We start from the raw sequence: 19,742 nt of genomic DNA on the forward strand, positions 1-19,742 counted from the left end.
ATACTATTTTTAGAGAACTATTATGAAGTAATACCTGTGGTCATCTGGGAGGTATGGGGAAGAATTTATTTCCCTAGATAAAATAAAACCACATATTGAAATGTAAAAATATATATATAAAATCCCATTAAAGGAAACGACTGTGTTTTCCTAACAAGTAATAAATAAAATACTACATACAATGTAAGTTGAAACATCTGTAAGAAAGTAAGTCAGGATTGGTTTTGAGTTTTCCTCAATAATTTATCCTTCTGTAGTGCAGCTGAACAGAAAAGGCAGGCCAGAGTTATTGAGCTTTTATCAAAGTCCCTACTCTGCACTTTGACTCTGTATTACACAATAATGTTCAGCTTTTCCTGGTTACTCCAATTCAAGCACATCAGTGGTGAGGAGTGGTGGTGAGGAGTGAATTTCCCAGGATGGATGAACCAAGCAGGTTTATGAACCAGCACGTAGTAACAATCAGCTAACATACAAAAAGAAAATACTGACTAGAATATATCAAAGAGTCTGGTAAAGAGGCATGTTTTTGGCATGACCATACACAGTAGACATCTAAGGAGGAGTAATGTTGACAATGTAATAGGTCTGATTGTCTTACTATGTAAGAAATCTTAAGCTCTTAGGCTATCTTGACTCTATGCCCCCGTCCCAGACCCAGTCAACATTTTTAACAGAATAGATGGACCTAAATAACTCATACCCCCCCCCCACAGAAGATGGAAGAAAAGCAGGACATTGTATGGGGGGAGGTGGATGCCGGACGCTCTTTGCAGCACTAAAATTCTTTTGGAACCTGGATTGCCCAGGCCACAAAAACCTTTAGACACAAAAATGCACTGTATTAAAGTACCATGCTTCTCCAATCCCTCCGTAATGCCTTCCCAAAGTTGGGACACTTCCAAGGTATCCCACATGGGCTCTGCATTTGTTTTCTCTTCTACTCTCCCTATGCGAGCTCAGCCATGGGGACTATCAGAACCCGTGTCTTAGGCTCTTCTGCCCACTGCAAATCAAAGAGTACGCCTCCTCCCCCCGCCACAGGGACAAGAGTCATAACTCTTGCCCAAGCCACAGTGTTGTAGCAGAAATCAGCCAGTGCCTTGACAGTAGAGTCTCTTGCTCTCACCATTCCTCCCACTGAGGACTTTCTCTAAGCCTATGGGAGAGGCAGGAGGGAAATGCCCAGGAGTTTCCTCAGGAGCAATTCTCAGCCAGTATTGATTCAATTCAATTCAATTCAATTCAATTCAATAAATCCCCTAGCTTCCTTGCCCCTTGGGTGGGATAACTTGGAGGGGTGCTTTTTTTTTTTTTAAGTATCTCAAAGACACCCAGCAAGATTGAGCTTCAGTTAGCCACGTGGTGACCTGCCTGATGGTGTACCCTTTATTGGCATTTGTTACCAAATATGCTTTTGCATTTGTAGCACAGGTTTGTTTCCAAGCAAAGAAACAATTGCTTTTGCTCCATGTGCTATTACACCGTGAATGAAGGAGGAAGTGCGGCAGATATAGGAGAGCCTGCCTGTATCACCTCAGGCCTTACCATTGTCCTGCACTCCTGGCCCACTGCTGACTACCAACAGCTGCAATTCTCCACCTGCGAGTTTTCGCTGACATCCAGAGCCCACTTTGCTACCTGTAGTATGCTGGAAATGGCACGGAATGGATGCCCTCAGGAGCAGCCCTCAGCCAATGACTGGATGAGATAGCTCCGAAGCCCCTCCTCCCTTACTGGTTCCCAGTGTTTGCAGGGCAATTACACAAGACGTTAACTCATTTGATACACACACCCTCCTTCCTCACTTCCCCACTCTCCTGCCAGGACTTCCCAGGATCACCTCCCAAATTAATGTCTTGTACTAGAATCTTTGCCTCAGAGTCTGCTTCCAGGGCAAGGTCATTTAAGATAGGGGAGAGACACAATTCCCAATGTCTGGATCTCTAAGTGGCAAATAAGGAACCAGAGGACATAAACCCTTATTAAGTCCCCATATTCTGTTTCCTAAAATTTCCTGAAAAGTAAAGGCAAAATAAAGTTGGTTGAGGTCCAAAGGCCTCAGGTTTCTTGACAAAAAATTAAATTTAAAGGAACATTTCTGAGCTCCATATTAGATTACCAAATATTCTCCTCTACTCTGATCCATCAGCACTTTCTCTTAGGTCTGTTCCACAGTATTTGATGGGCCTCTGAAAGAACAATGCCTAGTCAATCTTCTAAAATCTTCAAGTAGTAGTCAACACACACTTAGAAAACATTAAATCACTGCATCCATTTGTTCTTTACCTTTCAGACTCAACTTTAATAAGAATAACCATAATGTTGGGGCACCTGGGTGGCTCAGTCAGTTAAACATCTGACTCTTGATTTCAGCTCAGGTTATGATCTAAAGGTCATAAGATCAAGCCCCTCATCAGGCACTGTGCCAGGCATGGAGCCTGCTTGGAATTCTCTCTCCCCTTCTGCCTCTCCCCCTCCCCCATCCTCTCTAGAAAAATAAATAACCATAACATCTTTTATTCTTATTATAAAAAAGCCTCATTGAGGATAAAGCGAAAAACACTGAATAATGGGGGAAAAATTCCATCACCAAAGAAATCCACCATTAAATTTTGATGTTATTGTCTTCTATTCTTCTGTGTGTGTGTGTGTGTGTGCGTGTGCATTGCAAAATTAGGATCAGTCCATATAATATTTTAAATATATATAGTGACAGTTCTCATTTGCCATTATCATTAGTGCTAGAAACTCATGAATCATACCAAATCACCAAATAAAACATAATTTTAGTTTTCTTTTTTAATCTCGTCTGTCTCCTCTACTTTAATAAAACCTCTTACATGAACTGTTTTTAACCTAAGCAGACCGACTTAAATGTAACAACCTTTTCCTTCTCTGCCCATCTTTCTAAAAACTGTTAATGATCAGTGAATTGGTCAATCAGCAGGTGAGAGCAGAGCAAAGGGACAGAGGCCAAGCTGATGGAGACGATAACCAGCATCAGATAATCAAGGTTGATTGTGCATTTACTTTCCCATAATGTCTAAAGCTGTGAAAGGCAATTACCAAGTGCATTAAGTGAAGAGAGTTCTATATTGCTTCTTTTTGTTGTTTATGATCATCTGTTGAGCTGTTAGGGACTGCTTTCTGAGAGTCGTTTGTAATCAGTACATATAAGGAAGAAGGTCCCCAAGAGGTGTGTCCCTGAATTTGGTAAAAGGTAGAAAATATACCCTCTGAAATAACAGTTAATATGAGCTAGCATATAAAGGTTAGATGCCTCCCCAACAGATAACTCCATCTAAAAGATAACTTCTAAAGACACTGGTTGCTGATAAAGGAGAATGATCTTCTAAATCTCATAAAGAGGCTTGGGTTCTTCCCCAAAATGAAATCAGAAATATAACTACTGGCAGATAACTACAGCCTTGGAAACCAACTTCTCTGAAATGAGGAAATATATATAGGCAGAAAATTGTGATAATCAAAAAGGGAGGGTGTAGAAGCCCTGTAATGAAAACTAACACTTATTGAATATTATGTGTGCATTTGGGCTAAGTGCTATATCAGTTAAGCTTAAAATACGCCATCAAATGTATTTTAGTATTGCAAATGTATTCCACTTTATAGATACAGAAACTGAGGCCTCAGGGAGATTAGGTAATAAACAGCCGGTAGGTAGAAGAGCTGGCATTCCAACCCAAGACCACCTTATCCCAAAATGTTGGGCAATAAAATGTCACTGTTTATTAGAAATATTTCCAGCAAGACAATGCCTTGATTCTATAATCTATCATGGGTATATAGACTGAAATCATTTTACAAACAGCTGCAAAACATGATGGAAACATTCCCTAAGTCCATTCAATTCCTGCTACTTACCAAGAAAATGTGACTGATGACCTCTGGACTGAGCATACCCATATAAATTACTGCGAGCCATTATTTTGCAGAGATAGTTCACAATGCAAATTGATAACCTGGCAATTTATGACTTGAATTAGTGTAGAAGACACTGGATTTGTTACCTAGCAATTATTTACTCTACTTTGTCTGTCCTATCTTTATACTTTCTAACAGAACCCCTGAAACCCTCCTCTACATAGTCATGCGCTTCACTTAATCAAACAGGAATCCTATTCCTCTAAGCAGGGAGTGTTTTAGGAATGGGCATGTAAGGCAGTTCTGACCAATGAAACAAGAGGCAAAATAGGGCTTATAAGAAAAGTTTCTTCCTTCTTAATGAGAGCACATTAAGTAGGGCTCCTTTAAGAAATTACTAATTTCAGGTCTCCGGCAGAGAATGTACAAAGGTATTCTTGCTTTGTTCAAAACCAAAGGAGTTTTCAAAGGTGAATGAAGTCATAGCAAAAGGACACAACAGCCACTACCTGTTAAGTGTCTCCCCATGACCAGGACTGGGACTTGAGTAGCAGAAGAATAAGGATAATAATTGATGAAAACCTTTTGAAAACATAAAAATCCAAGTGTTCAAAATACTATTCTTATTTTTTTAGTATTTAACTTTTATTTCTTTTTTTAAATTTTATTTTATTTTTCAGTGTTCCAAGATTCCTTGTTTATGCGCCACACCTAGTGCTCCATGTGATACATACCCTCCTTAGTACCCACCACCACCACCAGGCTCACCTAACCCCCAACCCCCTCCCCTCCAAAACCCTCAGTTTGTTTGCTCAAAATGCTATTTTTAAAAAATAAAGTCAAAACAAATACAATTGTCACCATTACACCAAAACCTAACTTTGAAAATTGGTAATTAAAATAGTCAACTATTTATCTTGCTTCTCTAGTGCTTCAGGGTAACCTAATAAATAAGCCTAGTTGATCTTTCTCTTTCCATTAGAGCCTCAGCTAATAAATACCATTTTGTAAACATTAATAATACAATTTATTCAGGCAGCTATCTTCAGTGGAAGCTACACCCATTAGGTAAAAAGTTTAATGGGGAACTGGATAGTTATATCCAGTGCCAAAGCATCAACCCTCAAATTATTTACTAGTACCAAGGAAAATATTGTAAAATGTTATTTTATAATAGAGAGATCAGTCTCAAATACCCTTATATTAGCATGACTAAGAATGGATCAATCAGCTATTACATGACTCTTAATACAATGCAATAAGTAAATGTCACCTATTAAATATTTCTTCTAAAATGTTTACTCTGAATCTATACAACTCTTTACTTTTTTAAAAATATTTTCTTTATTTATTTGACACACAGAAGTCACAAGTAGGCAGAGAGGCAGGCAGAGAGAGAGAGAGAGGTGGAGCAGGCTCCCTGCTGAGCAGAGAGCCTGATGCGGGCCTCGATCCCAGGACCCTAGGATCATGACCTCAGGACCCTAGGATCATGACCTGAGCCGAAGGCAGAGGCTTTAACCCACTGAGCCTCCCAGGTGCCCCAAAATCTATACAGCTCTTTAGATCCGACATCTAGTTTACAGAAAATATGGAGGACAGAAAAATACTTCAAAGAAACAATCAAAATCTAAATTTGAGTCATTCTGTAGGACTAAAGAACTGGGCCTTTCAACATTTCAATTTTATGGGGGAAAAAGGAAGTAATGTTCTAGAATCATGACTAAAAGAGATTAAGAGATATGACAATAATATATAATGAATGGTCCTTGGTTAGATTTTGCTGTGAATAAATCAGCCATAAAAGACATTTTGGGGGAAATTGTGAAATTTGAATATGGGCCAGAATATTAGATGCTATTAAAGGATAATTATTAAATATTAGGTATGATAATAATATGATGATTAGTTAGGGAAATATCCTTGTTTTTCAGAGATACATTACAAAGAAATTTCGTGATGTCAATAATTTAAAATTATTCATCAAAAAATAAATGAACCAAGTATGTCAAAATGTTAACAATGATTCTATCTATGTGATGGCTAGAGATAATTTTTACTTGGTCCTTTTTACTTTTATGAGGAACTGAACTTTAAACAGTCCCCCAAAAAAGTGACGAAGAGTCTCTCTCCTCCTGGGTATTATTTTGTCTGCATATAATCCTGGAAAGTGAGGGAGTCATCTTGATACCATCAGCAGAACAAGCCTAAAGGGTAAAGGGAAGAGCGGGAAGATGGAAAAGCTGGGTTCCTGATAACATTGCTGAGCCACTGAATTACTCACCCCTGAGTACCTACTGGCCTTCTTAAAATGTGAGATAATGCATTTTTTTCTTATAATTTATACCATTCTGAAGTCCCAAGTACAAACGTCTAGAAATCTCCTAAGTAATACTGTTATTGAAAATCAGCTTCCAAATGCCCTGTGTCTGTTTTTTTGAATGGTCTTCCTGTAGACACTTGCATGACTTGATCCCTCACTTCCTTCAGGTCTCTGCTCAAATGCCACTTTCTCACAGAACCCTAGCTTGACCATGCTGTATAAAATGGCAATTTCCCTTTGTTCAGGGTAAACTAAAAACCTTCAGCAAGTTGAAGACTAGTCCAAGAAACCACATTGACCCCACCCATGTGTAAACACATTAAAACATCCAGGAAATGGTAGTATCTTCCTTTAAATTTTCATAATTTTAATTTAACCATGTCTTTTAACTCATTCTCTTTCATCATGTACTATGGACATTTGTAGACAAACCTTATTTCCCCCACTAAATTCCTTGTAACATTGTGCTGAGACCAATTTGTACCAATTCTGAGAACCAAACGTGCATCTCTTTCTAATTTTTTCACTGCTCTCATGTTGGTAGCTTGAAATGGGACATATTGGGCATATTTATAAGTGAAAATCAAAAAATGTTACAAATCAGGGATTTCCCCCTGCAAACATCAAGACAGTAAGTTAAAGCCAACTTGTTTTTTTTTTTTTAAATACATCAGATGAAAAAGAGCAAATGAGTCTAATTAAAGAACAGGGGTTGTCAGACCAGATTTTTTTTTTTTTTAAAAAGCAGGATCCAGGGATGCCTGGGTGGCTCAGTTGGTTAAGCCACTGATTTCGGCTCAGGTCGTGATCCCTGGGTCCTGGAATCAAGTCCCCCATTGGGCTCCTTTCTCAGTGGGGAGCCTGCTTCTCTCTATGCCTCTGCCTGCCACTCAGCCTGCTTGTGTGTACTCTCTCTCTCTGACAAATAAATAAATAAAATCTTTAAAAAATAAAAATAAAAAATAAAAAGCAAGATCCATTATACGGTATTTTAAGAGACAACTTTAAATATAGACACAAATAGTATAAAAGGATAGGATGGAAAAAGATGTACCACACAAACACTAAGCTATATTAAAATCAAAGTGGATTTCAGGGACACCTGGGTGGCTCAGTGGGTTAAGCCTCTGCCTTCAGCTCAGGTCATGATCCCAGGGTCCTGGGATCAAGCCCCACATAGGGCTCTCTGCTCAGCAGGGAGCCTGCTTCTCCCCCTTCTCTCTCTGCCTGATTCTGCCTACTTGTGATCTCTGTCAAATAAATAAGTAAAATCTTAAAAAAAATCAAAGTGGATTTCAAAATAAGGAGTTTTGTTAAAGCTCATTTCACAATGATAAAAAGAACATTCTTCAGGGAGATACAATTTTAAACTAGTACATACCTAATAACAGAGCTTCAAACTGTATGAAGCAAAAATTGGCAAAACTAAAAGTAGAAATAGACAACTTTGCATTCGTAGCTGTAATTTTTTTTAAAGATTTTTTCTTTATTTATCTGACAGAGATCACAAGTAAGCAGAGAGGCAAGCAGAAAGAGAGGAGGAAGCAGGCTCCCTGCAGAGCAGAGAGCCCGATGCGGGACTCGATCCCAGGACCCTGAGATCATGACCTGAGCTGAAGGCAGAGGCTTAACCCACTGAGCCACCCAGGCGCCCCAGTAAATTAAACTATTTACTAAAGAAACCATGTGTCAAAGAAGAAATCACAAAAAATATTAGAAAATATTTTTAACTATATAATGAAAATACACCATATCAAATTTGGGGGTTTCATCTAGAGCAGTATTTAGAGGGAAATTTATGCTTTAAAATATTTATATTAGGAGAAAAAAAGAAAGCTTCCAGCATAACAAGCTAAATTTAAAAGAGGCAAACAAACTTATGCGGTACCCAGGTGGCTAGTTTGGTTGAACTTCAGACTGTTGGTTTCAGTTCAGGTCATGATCTCAGGGTCCTGGGATCAGCCCACACTGGCTCAGCATGGAGTCTTCTGGAAACTGTCTCCCTCTCCCTCCTCTGATCCTCCTCCGCCTCTGCTTGCCCTCTTCTTGTCTCCTGCTCTGACACTCGCTCTCACTCTCACTCTCTCTCTCTTTCCCTAAAATACATAAATAAAATCTTTTTTAAAAAGCAATTTAAGCTGAAGACAGAAACTAATAAAAATATAAAGGGAAATCAATAAATAAAACAGAAAAACAAAGGTTAAAAATGACTCTCTAAATGATTAACAAAATTAATCAACTTCTAGCTGGGTTGATCAAGGAAAAAAAAGAAAAAGTATAAATTACCAATATTGGGAATGAAAGTGAGAATATCTCTACAAGCACTACAGGTATTAGAAGGACAATAAGGAAGTATTGGAACAATTTAATACCTTTTTTTTACAATATAGATCAACAAAAATTTTACAGTATAGATCAACAAAATTCCTTGAAAAACAAAAACAAAAACAAAATTTATAGTTTATAAGAACTGGCAGAAGAAATAGAAAATCTGAATAGATTTCTGTCTTTTAAAAAATTTATAAACTTTCCTACAATGAAAACTGAACGTTAGTTTGGCTTTATTCATGAATCCTATCAAACATTTAAGAAAGAATTATGGCAGCACCTGGGTGGCTCAATCATCTGCTTTTGCTTCAAATCATGATCCCAGGGTCCTGGGATCAAGGCCCACATTGGGCTCCCTGATCAGCAGGAAGCCATCTTCTCCCTCTCCCTCTGCCTAATGCTCCCACTTCTTGTGTTCTCTTGTGTGCTCTCTGTCAAATAAGTGAGAATCTTAAAAAAAAAAAATGAAGATGTAATTTGTAAAAAAAAGAAAAGAAAGAAAGAAAGAATTATGGCTGACAGATGAAAGGATAAAGAAGATGTGAAGGGATGATACACACACACTGGAATATTATTCAGCCATCAAAAAGAATGAAATCTTGCCATTTGTAATGACATGCACAGAATTAGAGGATATTATGCTAAGTGAAATAAGTCGGTCAGAGAAAGACAAGTGTCATATCATTTCACTCATTTATGTGGAATTTAAGAAACAAAGCAGATGAACATAGGGGAAGAGAAGGAAAAATAAATTACAACAAAAACAAGAGAGGGAGACAGATCATAAGAGTCCTAACTATGGGAAACAATAGGCTGCAGGATGGGAGGTAGGTGGGGAGATGGGGTAACTGGTGATGGGCAGTAAGGAGGGCACTTGATGGAACAAGTATTGGGTGTTATATGCCACTGATGAATTGTTGAACTCTACCTCTGAAACTAATAATACACTACACATTAATTAAATTTAATTAAAATAAAATTTTTTTAGAAAAGAAAGAATTATGGCAAGCTTATACAAGGTTTTTCAGAAAACCTAAAAGGAAGAAGCTTTCCAATTTGGTTTATAAGGCCAGAATAACACTGACACCAAAATCTGTTCATAGGGTATATTTGATGGTATTTGCTCCAGGCTATTGCTTGTCTATAAATTTTAAACCAATGTGGATAAAACCAATGCAAGCTCCATGAAGCCAATTTGGCTCCAGCCCCACCCAACAATGTTTTAAAAGTAAAACTATTTATAAAGCTATTGGTCATGACATTTGGCTTTAAAAGGAAAAAGGGTCGTTGGGAGCAACAGTGATACCACCTTACAACTTTCCCATAATTCAGTCATTTGATTTCAAAGAAATAATTTCTCCCAAACTACAAAACCACCAGAAAGCTTTATCCATGCCAAAGCCCAGAAATTAGTGTAAAAGTTAGTGAGTTTTTCTTACACTTTTATATAAATTATACTCAAGTAATAATGACTATTAATGTCAATTAAGCATGTAGTTAGCTTGGCACCAAAATAAAGTTACAGGCATTTCCTGTGTATTTCTCCCAAGTGGCACAGGAGGAATTCCAACAAACTCTTTAAAAATAAATGACAAATGAAGTAATGACTTCATTTCAACCAACAGTTGTTATTCCTTAAACATTCATAAATCCTCATAAATGGATACTACAGTACTATGATACCCAAATCATATTTTGACATTATAACAAAAAATGATTTTTCAAAGTCCTTCTCTGCATTGACAAGAGATCCATACTAGAGAAATAAACAGCACATAGCTCATTGAACTGTTTGTGGCTGACTGATATTTTGGTAATATAATGAAATGTGATTTTGATTACTTTTCTTTGCGTAAGTTTTAAGCACAACCATATAAGAGGCCTACAGGGAGCCAGCTAGGTATTTGTCAAAGAAGCAAAAAGCTATTTGTGTATTTGTTCATTTCAGCAGAGTCACTTCCTTTTTAGGGTATGAAAACTTTTTTTTAAAAGATTTTATTTATTGGGGCGCCTGGGTGGCTCAGTGGGTTAAGCCGCTGCCTTCGGCTCGGGTCATGATCTCGGGGTCCTGGGATCGAATCCCGCATCGGGCTCTCTGCTCAGTGGGGAGCCTGCTTCCTCCTCTCTCTCTGCCTGCCTCTCTGCCTAGTTGTGATCTCTCTCTGTCAAATAAATAAAATCTTTAAAAAAAAAAGATTTTATTTATTTATTTGACAGATCACAAGTAGGCAGAGAGGCAGGCAGAGAGAGAGAAGGGAAGAAGCAGGCTCCCTGCTGAGCAGAGAGCCTGATGCGGGGCTCAATCCCAGGACCCTGAAATCATGACCTGAGCCGAACGCAGAGGCTTCAACCCACTGAGCCACCCAGGCACCCCGAGTATGAAAACTTTTTAAATTCAAACACAAAGGATGGTATTACCTAGACTTCTAGCCTTGGAACAAGAAGTTATCTGGAGTTTCTATGCCAAAGTGCCTTTATAAAAAGTTCTTATAAAAGATTAGATTAAAAGTAATAGAACCGGGGCACCTGGGTGGCTCAGTGGGTTAAGCCTCTGCCTTCAGCTCTGGTTATGATCTCAGGGTCCTGGGATCGAGCCCCGCATCAGGCTCTCTGCTCATCGGGGAGCCTGCTTCCCCCTCTCTCTGCCTGCCTCTCTGCCTACTTGTGATCTCTCTCTCTTTAAAAAAAAAAAAAGTAATAGAACCAATTACCAATTCCACAACTAGGAATTTTTAGTGAAGAACTTTTTGGAGATGCACACAAAGATTTATCAATAAGGATACTTACTATAATGTTAGTTCAAATAGAAAGTAATAATAGCCTAGATGACTAAAATTTGAAAAATAACTCAGTTAACCAAAGGATGGGGAAAAATGCAGCCATTAAAAAGCACATTTCAAAAGGATATAAATATATCTTTTTAATGGTTGCATATATGCACTGAGTATATACAGCCTGTTTTTTAATAGAGGCATATATATACTGGGTTACATAGTGGCCCCCCAAGCGTCATGTATAATCGAGAATCTGTGAATGTGGCCTTATTTGGAAGTATGATCTCCACACATAGAACCAAGTTAAGAATGGTCAAAATAGTTTTGAGAAAGAACCAAGTTGGAGGACTCATACCACCTGATTAACTGACTATAAATAATCAACATAGTGTGTTAGTGGCAAAAAGATAAGCACAGAGATCAAAGAACAGAACAGAGGCCAGAAACAGACCCACATAAATATTCTAAAAGGAAATATAGGAGAAAGTCTTTGTGGCCTTGAGTTAGGCAAAGGGTTCTCACATAGAATACCAAAATAAGGGCATTTAAAGGAGAAATAAATCAACAAACTGCACTTCATCAAAATTAAAAACTTCTGCTCTGCCAAAAATACTAAAGTAATGAACCAACAGCCCACAGAATGGGAGAAAATGATTGCAAAACATATATCTGATATAAGACTTGTCTCCAGAATATATAAAGAATTGTCAAAACTCGTCAAAAAAAAAAAAAAAACCCCACAAACAACCCGATTAAAAAAAAAAAAAGGACAAATGATCTGAAAACACTTAACCAAAAAAGATATATGGATAGTGAATAAACATGAAAAGATGTTCCAAAGCATTAGTCCTTCGGAAAATACAAATCAAAACCATAATGAAATAACACTGTGCATCATTACAATGGTTAAAATTAAGAAAATGAACCCACCCTAGTGCTGGCAAGGATGTGAAATAACTAGAATCCTCCCAACTTGCTGGCGGGGATGCAAAATGGTACAGTCACTGTGGATCACACAGCATGTAACCTTGTGAGGCCTTCTTCCACTTCACATAATATATTTGAGATTCATTCACATTGTGCCTGTATTCTGTAGTGAATTGGTTTTTATTGCTGAGTAGTATTCCATTTTATGGATGTACCAGTTTGTTTATCCATTCCCCTACCAAAGGACATTTGAATTGTTTTCAGCTTGGGGCAATTATGAATACTGCTGCTATAAACATTCACATACCAGTTTTATGTTAACATACATTTTGATTTCTTCAGGGTAAATACTTAAGAGTGGGATTGCTGAGTCATATGGTAAGTGTATATTTAACTTCAGAAGAAACTGCCAAACTGTTTTCCATAATGGCTGTGCCAAAATGGCAAAACTACAGGGACAGAAAACAGACCAGTGGTTGCCAGAGGCTGCGGTAGAGGGAAAAGTTGGCTACAAATGGCCACAACTGAATTCTGTGGGCGATGAACAATTCTATAGCTTATGGTGGTTGTTACACAACTGTATGTGTTTGTCAACACATATGGAATTATACACTAGAAAGAGTGAGTTTTATTTATGTAAATTATATCTCAATAAACCTGAATGAAAATCATTCACGTAGAAGAAATGCATAGAAATCTTAGGATATCCTATGCCATATTTAAATCAAAGATCTGAGATAGCAGATGGCTTCCCACTGCCTTCAGGATAAAAATCTAACTTTCTTAGCAGGATGTACTCTCTTACTGGGCTTTTAACCACCCAGTCACTGCCTACTTCTAGGAGCCAGGCATTAGCTCTCTTCAGGTCTCAACTCAATAATTACTATGCGGAGTTAGGTATTTCCATTCTTTTTTGAGCTTTTTTCAGTTCTTCCCATCCAATTCCATTTACTTTTCAAGTCATGGTCTTCCCACTTTCATACCCAAACCCTACCAAACTTTCTCATCCAGCCCGGGCATACAGCTCAGTGAGAGAACCTTTGGCAGGACCCCAGAACCTACCCACAGAAGCATCCAAGAGAAGGGAACTTACCTTCCCAGCCTAGCTTCAGAGGACAGAACGTGACATAAACATAGGTATATATACGTACAAGCACATGTTTCCTCTAACATTTTTGTGAGGCTCTTTACTGACCTAACCCCTTTTACTCCCTCTGCTGATTCAAGCACAGCATAGCTTCACATCCCCATTGCTAGAGAATGTAATCCATCTGATTAACAGCAGCAAAACTAGGAGCAGCACGGAGCTCGCATGTTGCACTCTCAGGCTCTCATGGAGCATTTCTTGCAAATTGGATGCACCAAATGTTCGTCACAGGATGGATAGAAGGAGCTCTACTATCATACCCATGTTTGGACCCTGAATTCCAATAAAACTCTCAGCAGTTTGAGTATATCATTCTGTTTCTAGGGAAGCAGACTTTCTTTTTTTTTTTTAAGACTTTATTTATTTATTTGACAGACAGAGATCTCAAGTAGGCAGAGAGGCAGGCAGAGAAAGAGGAGGAAGCAGGCTCCCTGCTGAGCAGAAATCCCAATATGGGGCTCGATCCCAGGACCCTGGGATCATGACCTGACCAAAGGCAGAGGCTTTAACCCAATGAACCACCCAGGTGCCCCAGGGAAGCAGGCTTTCTATCCCTGATTTTACCAGAGAAAAAAATTTTAGAATAGAAAGAACAATGATTAGGTAGGTTCTAAATAAAATAATTTTAAATATGTGTTCAAAATACTTCTTGCTGCTATTAAAAATAACAAAGATGGCTCAAAATCAACTGAAGATTAGCCTATCAAAGACACATGGTTTTAACAAAGCAGTATGTGACAACAATTTCCAATGCTTGGGGGTCTTTCTCCATCATTTCTGACTTCAGATTCACCCATGCTCCATGTTAAAATGAGACCCCTGCTTAAGTATGATTATCATAGCACATGTTTTTAAAAAAATTAAAGATCTTCTCTCCTTTTAAAAATGTAAATGAATCTATCCCATTAAGCAACTGAGTTTTGCTTTCTTAAAACTTTTTTTTTTTCTTGGATGTTGGGACTTCGTCTTCTCTTCATTCTTTTCCTACACTCATAAGCACCTTCTCAGTCCCTCTTCTAGTGAATTTTAGCTTAGGGCATGTCCCTCCCCCACGCCCCAGCCTGATGGAAATGATCTTGTCATTAGCAACATTAGATCAGAATGTTGCATACACACACCAAAAAAGTATCAAGATAAAAAAACAGTTTGGACAGCTCAGCTCTGCACTGGACCCCTCACACATTCCACCTACTCCTCTGATTTTAACTACTCCCTTATTTCCAAATATTTGTCTCTACTCCTGACTTATTTACTGAGCCCCAGGGTTATCCAATAGTTTGTCAAGAGTGCAACATCCTTCAAGAATCCAAAAGTAAACTCATCCTTTCAAACTATCTCTTTTCCCAACATATTCTCTTTTGTATACTCCATTTCTTAGCCATAATTTCTCAGACATTAAGCCTTGTCAATTCTACCTCCTAATTATCTCTTGAATATGCCTCTTTCTCTTTATTCTCACTACTACAGCCTTAGTTCAGGCTGTTTTTAGCTCTTGTGTGGGCTCCTTCCCGTAGCAACTGGTTACTTTCCCTACCTCCAGACTCATCAACACACAACTCCACGCCTCCCTTCCAGGGCATCCCATACATGCCTGACAAAAAGGTGTTTACAAACTGCTAACTTGATCCTATCTCTTCCCTAGGTAAAATCCTCCAGCAACCTTCATTGTCTACAGGATAAAAACAAACCTCCTTAGCAGGAGGTATAAGACTTTTTATAAACTGGCTTCTACCTACTTGCCACCTCTTTATCTCTTATTCAACCTTCAAAATCCCACTCAGATGTCAGCTACTCTATGAAGCTCTCTGAACCAACCCCTCTCCTCATAGCCAAGCTAGGCCCTCCTTCCAATGCCATGTACCTAATACACTTATCATTGTAAAATAAATGATGATTAATTTGTATATAGAAGCTACTCATCTAAGAGACGAACACTGTGAAAAAAAAACCATATTATTTATTGTTCCTATCTATATACTTAGCAATTGTTCTCAACCACCAGATGGCGAATGGGTGAATGATTAAAGTGGAGAAAATCAATTAGTGAGCCATCAATGGTTGTTTATTTTTCTAAACATTCCAAACTAGGTTTCCTAATTGTCTCAAATGAAAAAGTTCCCGCTAGCCATGATCATTTGAGCAATAGAAACTGCTATGATGGCATCTATTGTGGCAATAACTATAAAAGAAAAATAAAACCTTGTTACATATCTGGTGCTCTGAGTAATAACCTTGAAAACAGGCCATGAAATTTCCCCGTTAAAAAAAAAAATTCCCAATGATGAGGTCTCTGCCATAGTAATAAAATTCTGGTAAACACCGTGACCATTTATTTAGGAGAAGAATGAATTTGCAGCCTCAACTGTTACAGCCTAATGGAGAAGGAGTCAATACAACCAAGAAGAAAATCCCTGCCACATTTAACAGGACTAAAAACTTTATCCCCCTGGAATATTTCATGTCAAATTCATGATGGATCATTCTTCGACATTTTAATAAGCACAAATTAAATATGGTGATGGAAACATCTTACAAAAAAATGAGATCTCCTGCAATCAGACACAAGAAATCTCTTTTTTCAGGGGCGCCTGGGTGGCTCAGTGGGTTTAAAGCCTCTGCCTTGGGCTCAGGTCATGGTCCCAGGGTCCTGGGATCAAGCCCCGCATCGGGCTCTCTGCTCAGCAGGGAACCTACTTCCTCCTCTCTCTCTGCCTGCCTCTCTGCCTGCTTGTGATTTCTGTCTGTCAAATAAATAAATAAAATCTTTAAAAAAAAAAAAGAAATCTCTTTTTTTAGTAAATTCAGACATATGCACAGATATCAGATGGACTCGGAGGAGAGAAGTGCAAGGCTAATCTGTTCAGATAGAAGGTAAATCAAAAAGAGAAAATTACCACTGTTGTTCTTCAGACTAAGTTAAATGTAACATTTCTGTTGTCTGTCATCATCAGTTGCAGTGATGATAGACCAGCAGACTGGGAGATCTCTAATAAGCCAGGAAGCCCCTGCTGAGCTGCATCAAACTTTGACTCTGACCCACACTGACCAGAGAAACAAAAGAATTTGTCTGAATATCTAACATACCACAGAGATCATGGAAAACCCAAGCCAAATTCCATTCATTGCCTCAAAAGAGTGAAAATGTCATGCAATACTGACATGTCCCTGAAGTTGAAAAACAATTAAATATTTGTCAAATTGAGCCTTTTCTCTTTGGCTCAAGTTCTGTTTAGGGTTTCCTGCATCTCACTCAATATATTTTCCAAAATGAGTGGTAACATGGTCCCAATGGGTTGGTACACTTAAATTAGCTTAATTTTAGTAGGATTTATTTTAAAAGGAACTTTTTGTTTATTTTATTCTATTATTATGTTATGTTATCTTAGTCACCATAGAGTACATCATTAGTTTTTGATGTTGTGTGCCACGATTCATTGTTTGCATATAACACCCACTGCTCCATGCAATCCATGCCCTCCTTAATACCCATCACCTGGCTAACCCGTCCCCCACTCCTTCCCTCTGAAACCCTCAGTTTCTTTCCCATAGTCTCTCACAGTTTGTCTCCCCCTTCCAATCCCCCCCTTCATTCTTCCCTTCCTCCTCCTAACATCCTCCATACTATTCCTTATGTTCCACATACAAGTGAAACCACATGATAGTTGGCTTTCTCTGCTTGACTTATTTCACTCAGCATGTCTCCCCAGGTCCATCCCTGTTGATGCAAATGGTGGCTATTCAACCTTTCTGATGGCTGAGTAATATTCCATTGTATATATGGACCACATCTTCTTTATCCATTTGTCTGTTGAAGCGGATCTCAACCTGGGCTTCTTGTGGTTCCTCTACCTCTGTGTGGATCCTCTACAATGTACGTGGCTAAGATGTAGCGGAAACACAAGAAGCCCAGGGCTAATAATATGGGGGCAGTTACTTCCCCTAGGCCCCAAGAGAGGAGGGAAGAAAGCAGTTTTCAGAACCCAAAAGGAAAAAGTTGTGTGAAGGAAGCAAAAATTCTCAGCCAGCCCAAGGTGACCTTGCAGCAAGGCATGCAGGAAATAAATCTCTCTCTCTCTCTTTCTCTCTCCCTCAGACTTTCTCCACGGTTGCCCCCATAGAACCTACCTAGAAGCCAGGGGACATATAGGCCAGCATCTCAGGGCAGACAGCAGGGTAAAGATAAAAGGAGAACAGCTCTGGAGGACAAATGAAAACTACACAACACTTCATGTTTTAGGAGGAAACAGTTATTTTCCTTAGCACTGACCTCTACTGAGTCACTACTGCATGCGATGTACAGTCAATTGTAAGAACACGATGGGGATGGGCTAAAAGAGGTTGAAGATGAAGGGAGGGAGACTAACAAAGGGAGGAAGAGCTTCTCCTACAGGAAATTAAAACCTGTTTTCAACTGCGGCAAATCTCATTCAATGACCATATTTACAGGAACAAAATCTACTCCAGAGTGTCATCTGTGGAGCAGCAGCATCCGCATCAGCTGGGAGATTATTAGAAATGCAAGATATCAGGCTGTATGTAACCTAGACCATGAACTCTGAGTCTGCTTTAACCAGATCCCCTGGTACCTGTTATGCACATGGAAGTGTAAGCAGCACTGCTATAAAGACTCCCTAGAGTTACCCAGGGCAATAGGAGAATTTGGGAGTAATTACTGCTAGGGGGATTTAAAGGAAAAGGTTCATGGAGGAGGTATATTTGAGAAGGATATTAAAATAGTATTTTATGGAAAACGTGCTTTTAATTCTGTCATAAAGTTAAAAAGCAAATATAGATCATCAATAACCAAGAAACAATATAGTCAAAAACTGATACTAAATATTATTCTAACAATACAAAGTTCTTTCACGATTAAATGAAATTCTTATGCTACATAAATTCTCTAAAGGTTCTCTAAAGAAAGGAAAAAAATCCAGGCTGGTTTAAATTGGAAGGCTGCTGCTTGGGTTTTGTGCTTTGCCATCTTTCTCTTCTGAATGCTACTTTCCTTTCTATTTCCGGCACAACTCTGGTACTTAACTGGTGTTCAGTAGATACTTTTTGATTGATTGAAGTCCAACTGATTTAAAATTGTGTGCTAAACTATAATAATAGATCAGCCTAAAAAAAAAAAAAAAAAAAGTAGTTGTAGATTTCTACTTAGAGAACAGCACCATCTAGTGTCTTCACAGGAAGGTTCCATCTTCTATGAAGCCTGTTCACCTACAGTATGAGAAAGTTCAACATTTTGAGAAACCTCCATGCTGTTTTCCAGAGTGGCTGCACCAGCTTGCATTCCCACCAACAGTGTAGGAGGGTTCCCCTTTCTCCGCATCCTCGCCAGCATCTGTCATTTCCTGACTTGTTGATTTTAGCCATTCTGACTGGTGTGAGGTGATATCTCATTGTGGTTTTGATTTGTATTTCCCTGATGCCGAGTGATATGGAGCACTTTTTCATGTGAGAAAGTTCTAGGGCTAAAATTAACCTATTGGGCCACGTCTTTCTATCTTAATACACCTATAACAAAGTCTTAGAATTACTTCAGTTTGCTCCTTCCAGGCATCAGCTCCATCTCTGAAATGGCAGGAGCGCTTTCATTTACTATGGAAAGACAGCTTTCCCTCAATATCTGTGTGGCCCAGCCCACATTCTCTTACCTTAATCTTTACCAACTCATTGAATGCCACCCTGTTTTCCAATTTCCAGAACCTATATGCCTGTGCCTATGGGTTTCTTCAGACCACCAAAGTCTACCTTGCTGCTCAAACAGCAGGCCAGACTTAGCACCAACCCAACTCCCAGAGGGCCCATACCAATGACTAATGGAATTAGTATATAAATATCCCACTTCCCTTGCCCCTCAGGAGGTAGACTGTGTTTCCTAGAATTTTTGCATGAGATTAAGCACCAGTCATTCAGACTACTAGCTTATTTGGCTGCCTTCTCTTACCTGTCTCACTTCCCTACTACCCTACCAATGTTCTCCTCACCACCAGAAAAACTACTTGTACTCGAGATTTTGCCTTGAGATCTGCTTCAGGGAAAACCCAGACTAAGATATTCTTATTTTAAAAAACATTTTATTGAGGTATGATTTACACATAAAAAGCTATACATGTTTCATACAGAGTGTGGAGATGAGTATATTCCCATGAAACCATCTCCAAAGCCAAGGCCAAAGATATATCCACCACCTTCCAAAGTTTCCTCCCACCCCTTTTATTATCTTTTTGTAGTAAGAACACTTACTATAACCTTTACCCTTTCAGAAAATTTAAAGTATATTGTGCAGTATTGTTAGCTACAGGCACTATGCTGTATAGTAGATATCCAGAACGTATTTATCTTGCATACCTGC

The sequence above is a fragment of the Mustela lutreola genome, chromosome X, assembly GCF_030435805.1.
Source record: "Mustela lutreola isolate mMusLut2 chromosome X, mMusLut2.pri, whole genome shotgun sequence".
NCBI classification, from domain to species: domain Eukaryota; kingdom Metazoa; phylum Chordata; class Mammalia; order Carnivora; family Mustelidae; genus Mustela; species Mustela lutreola.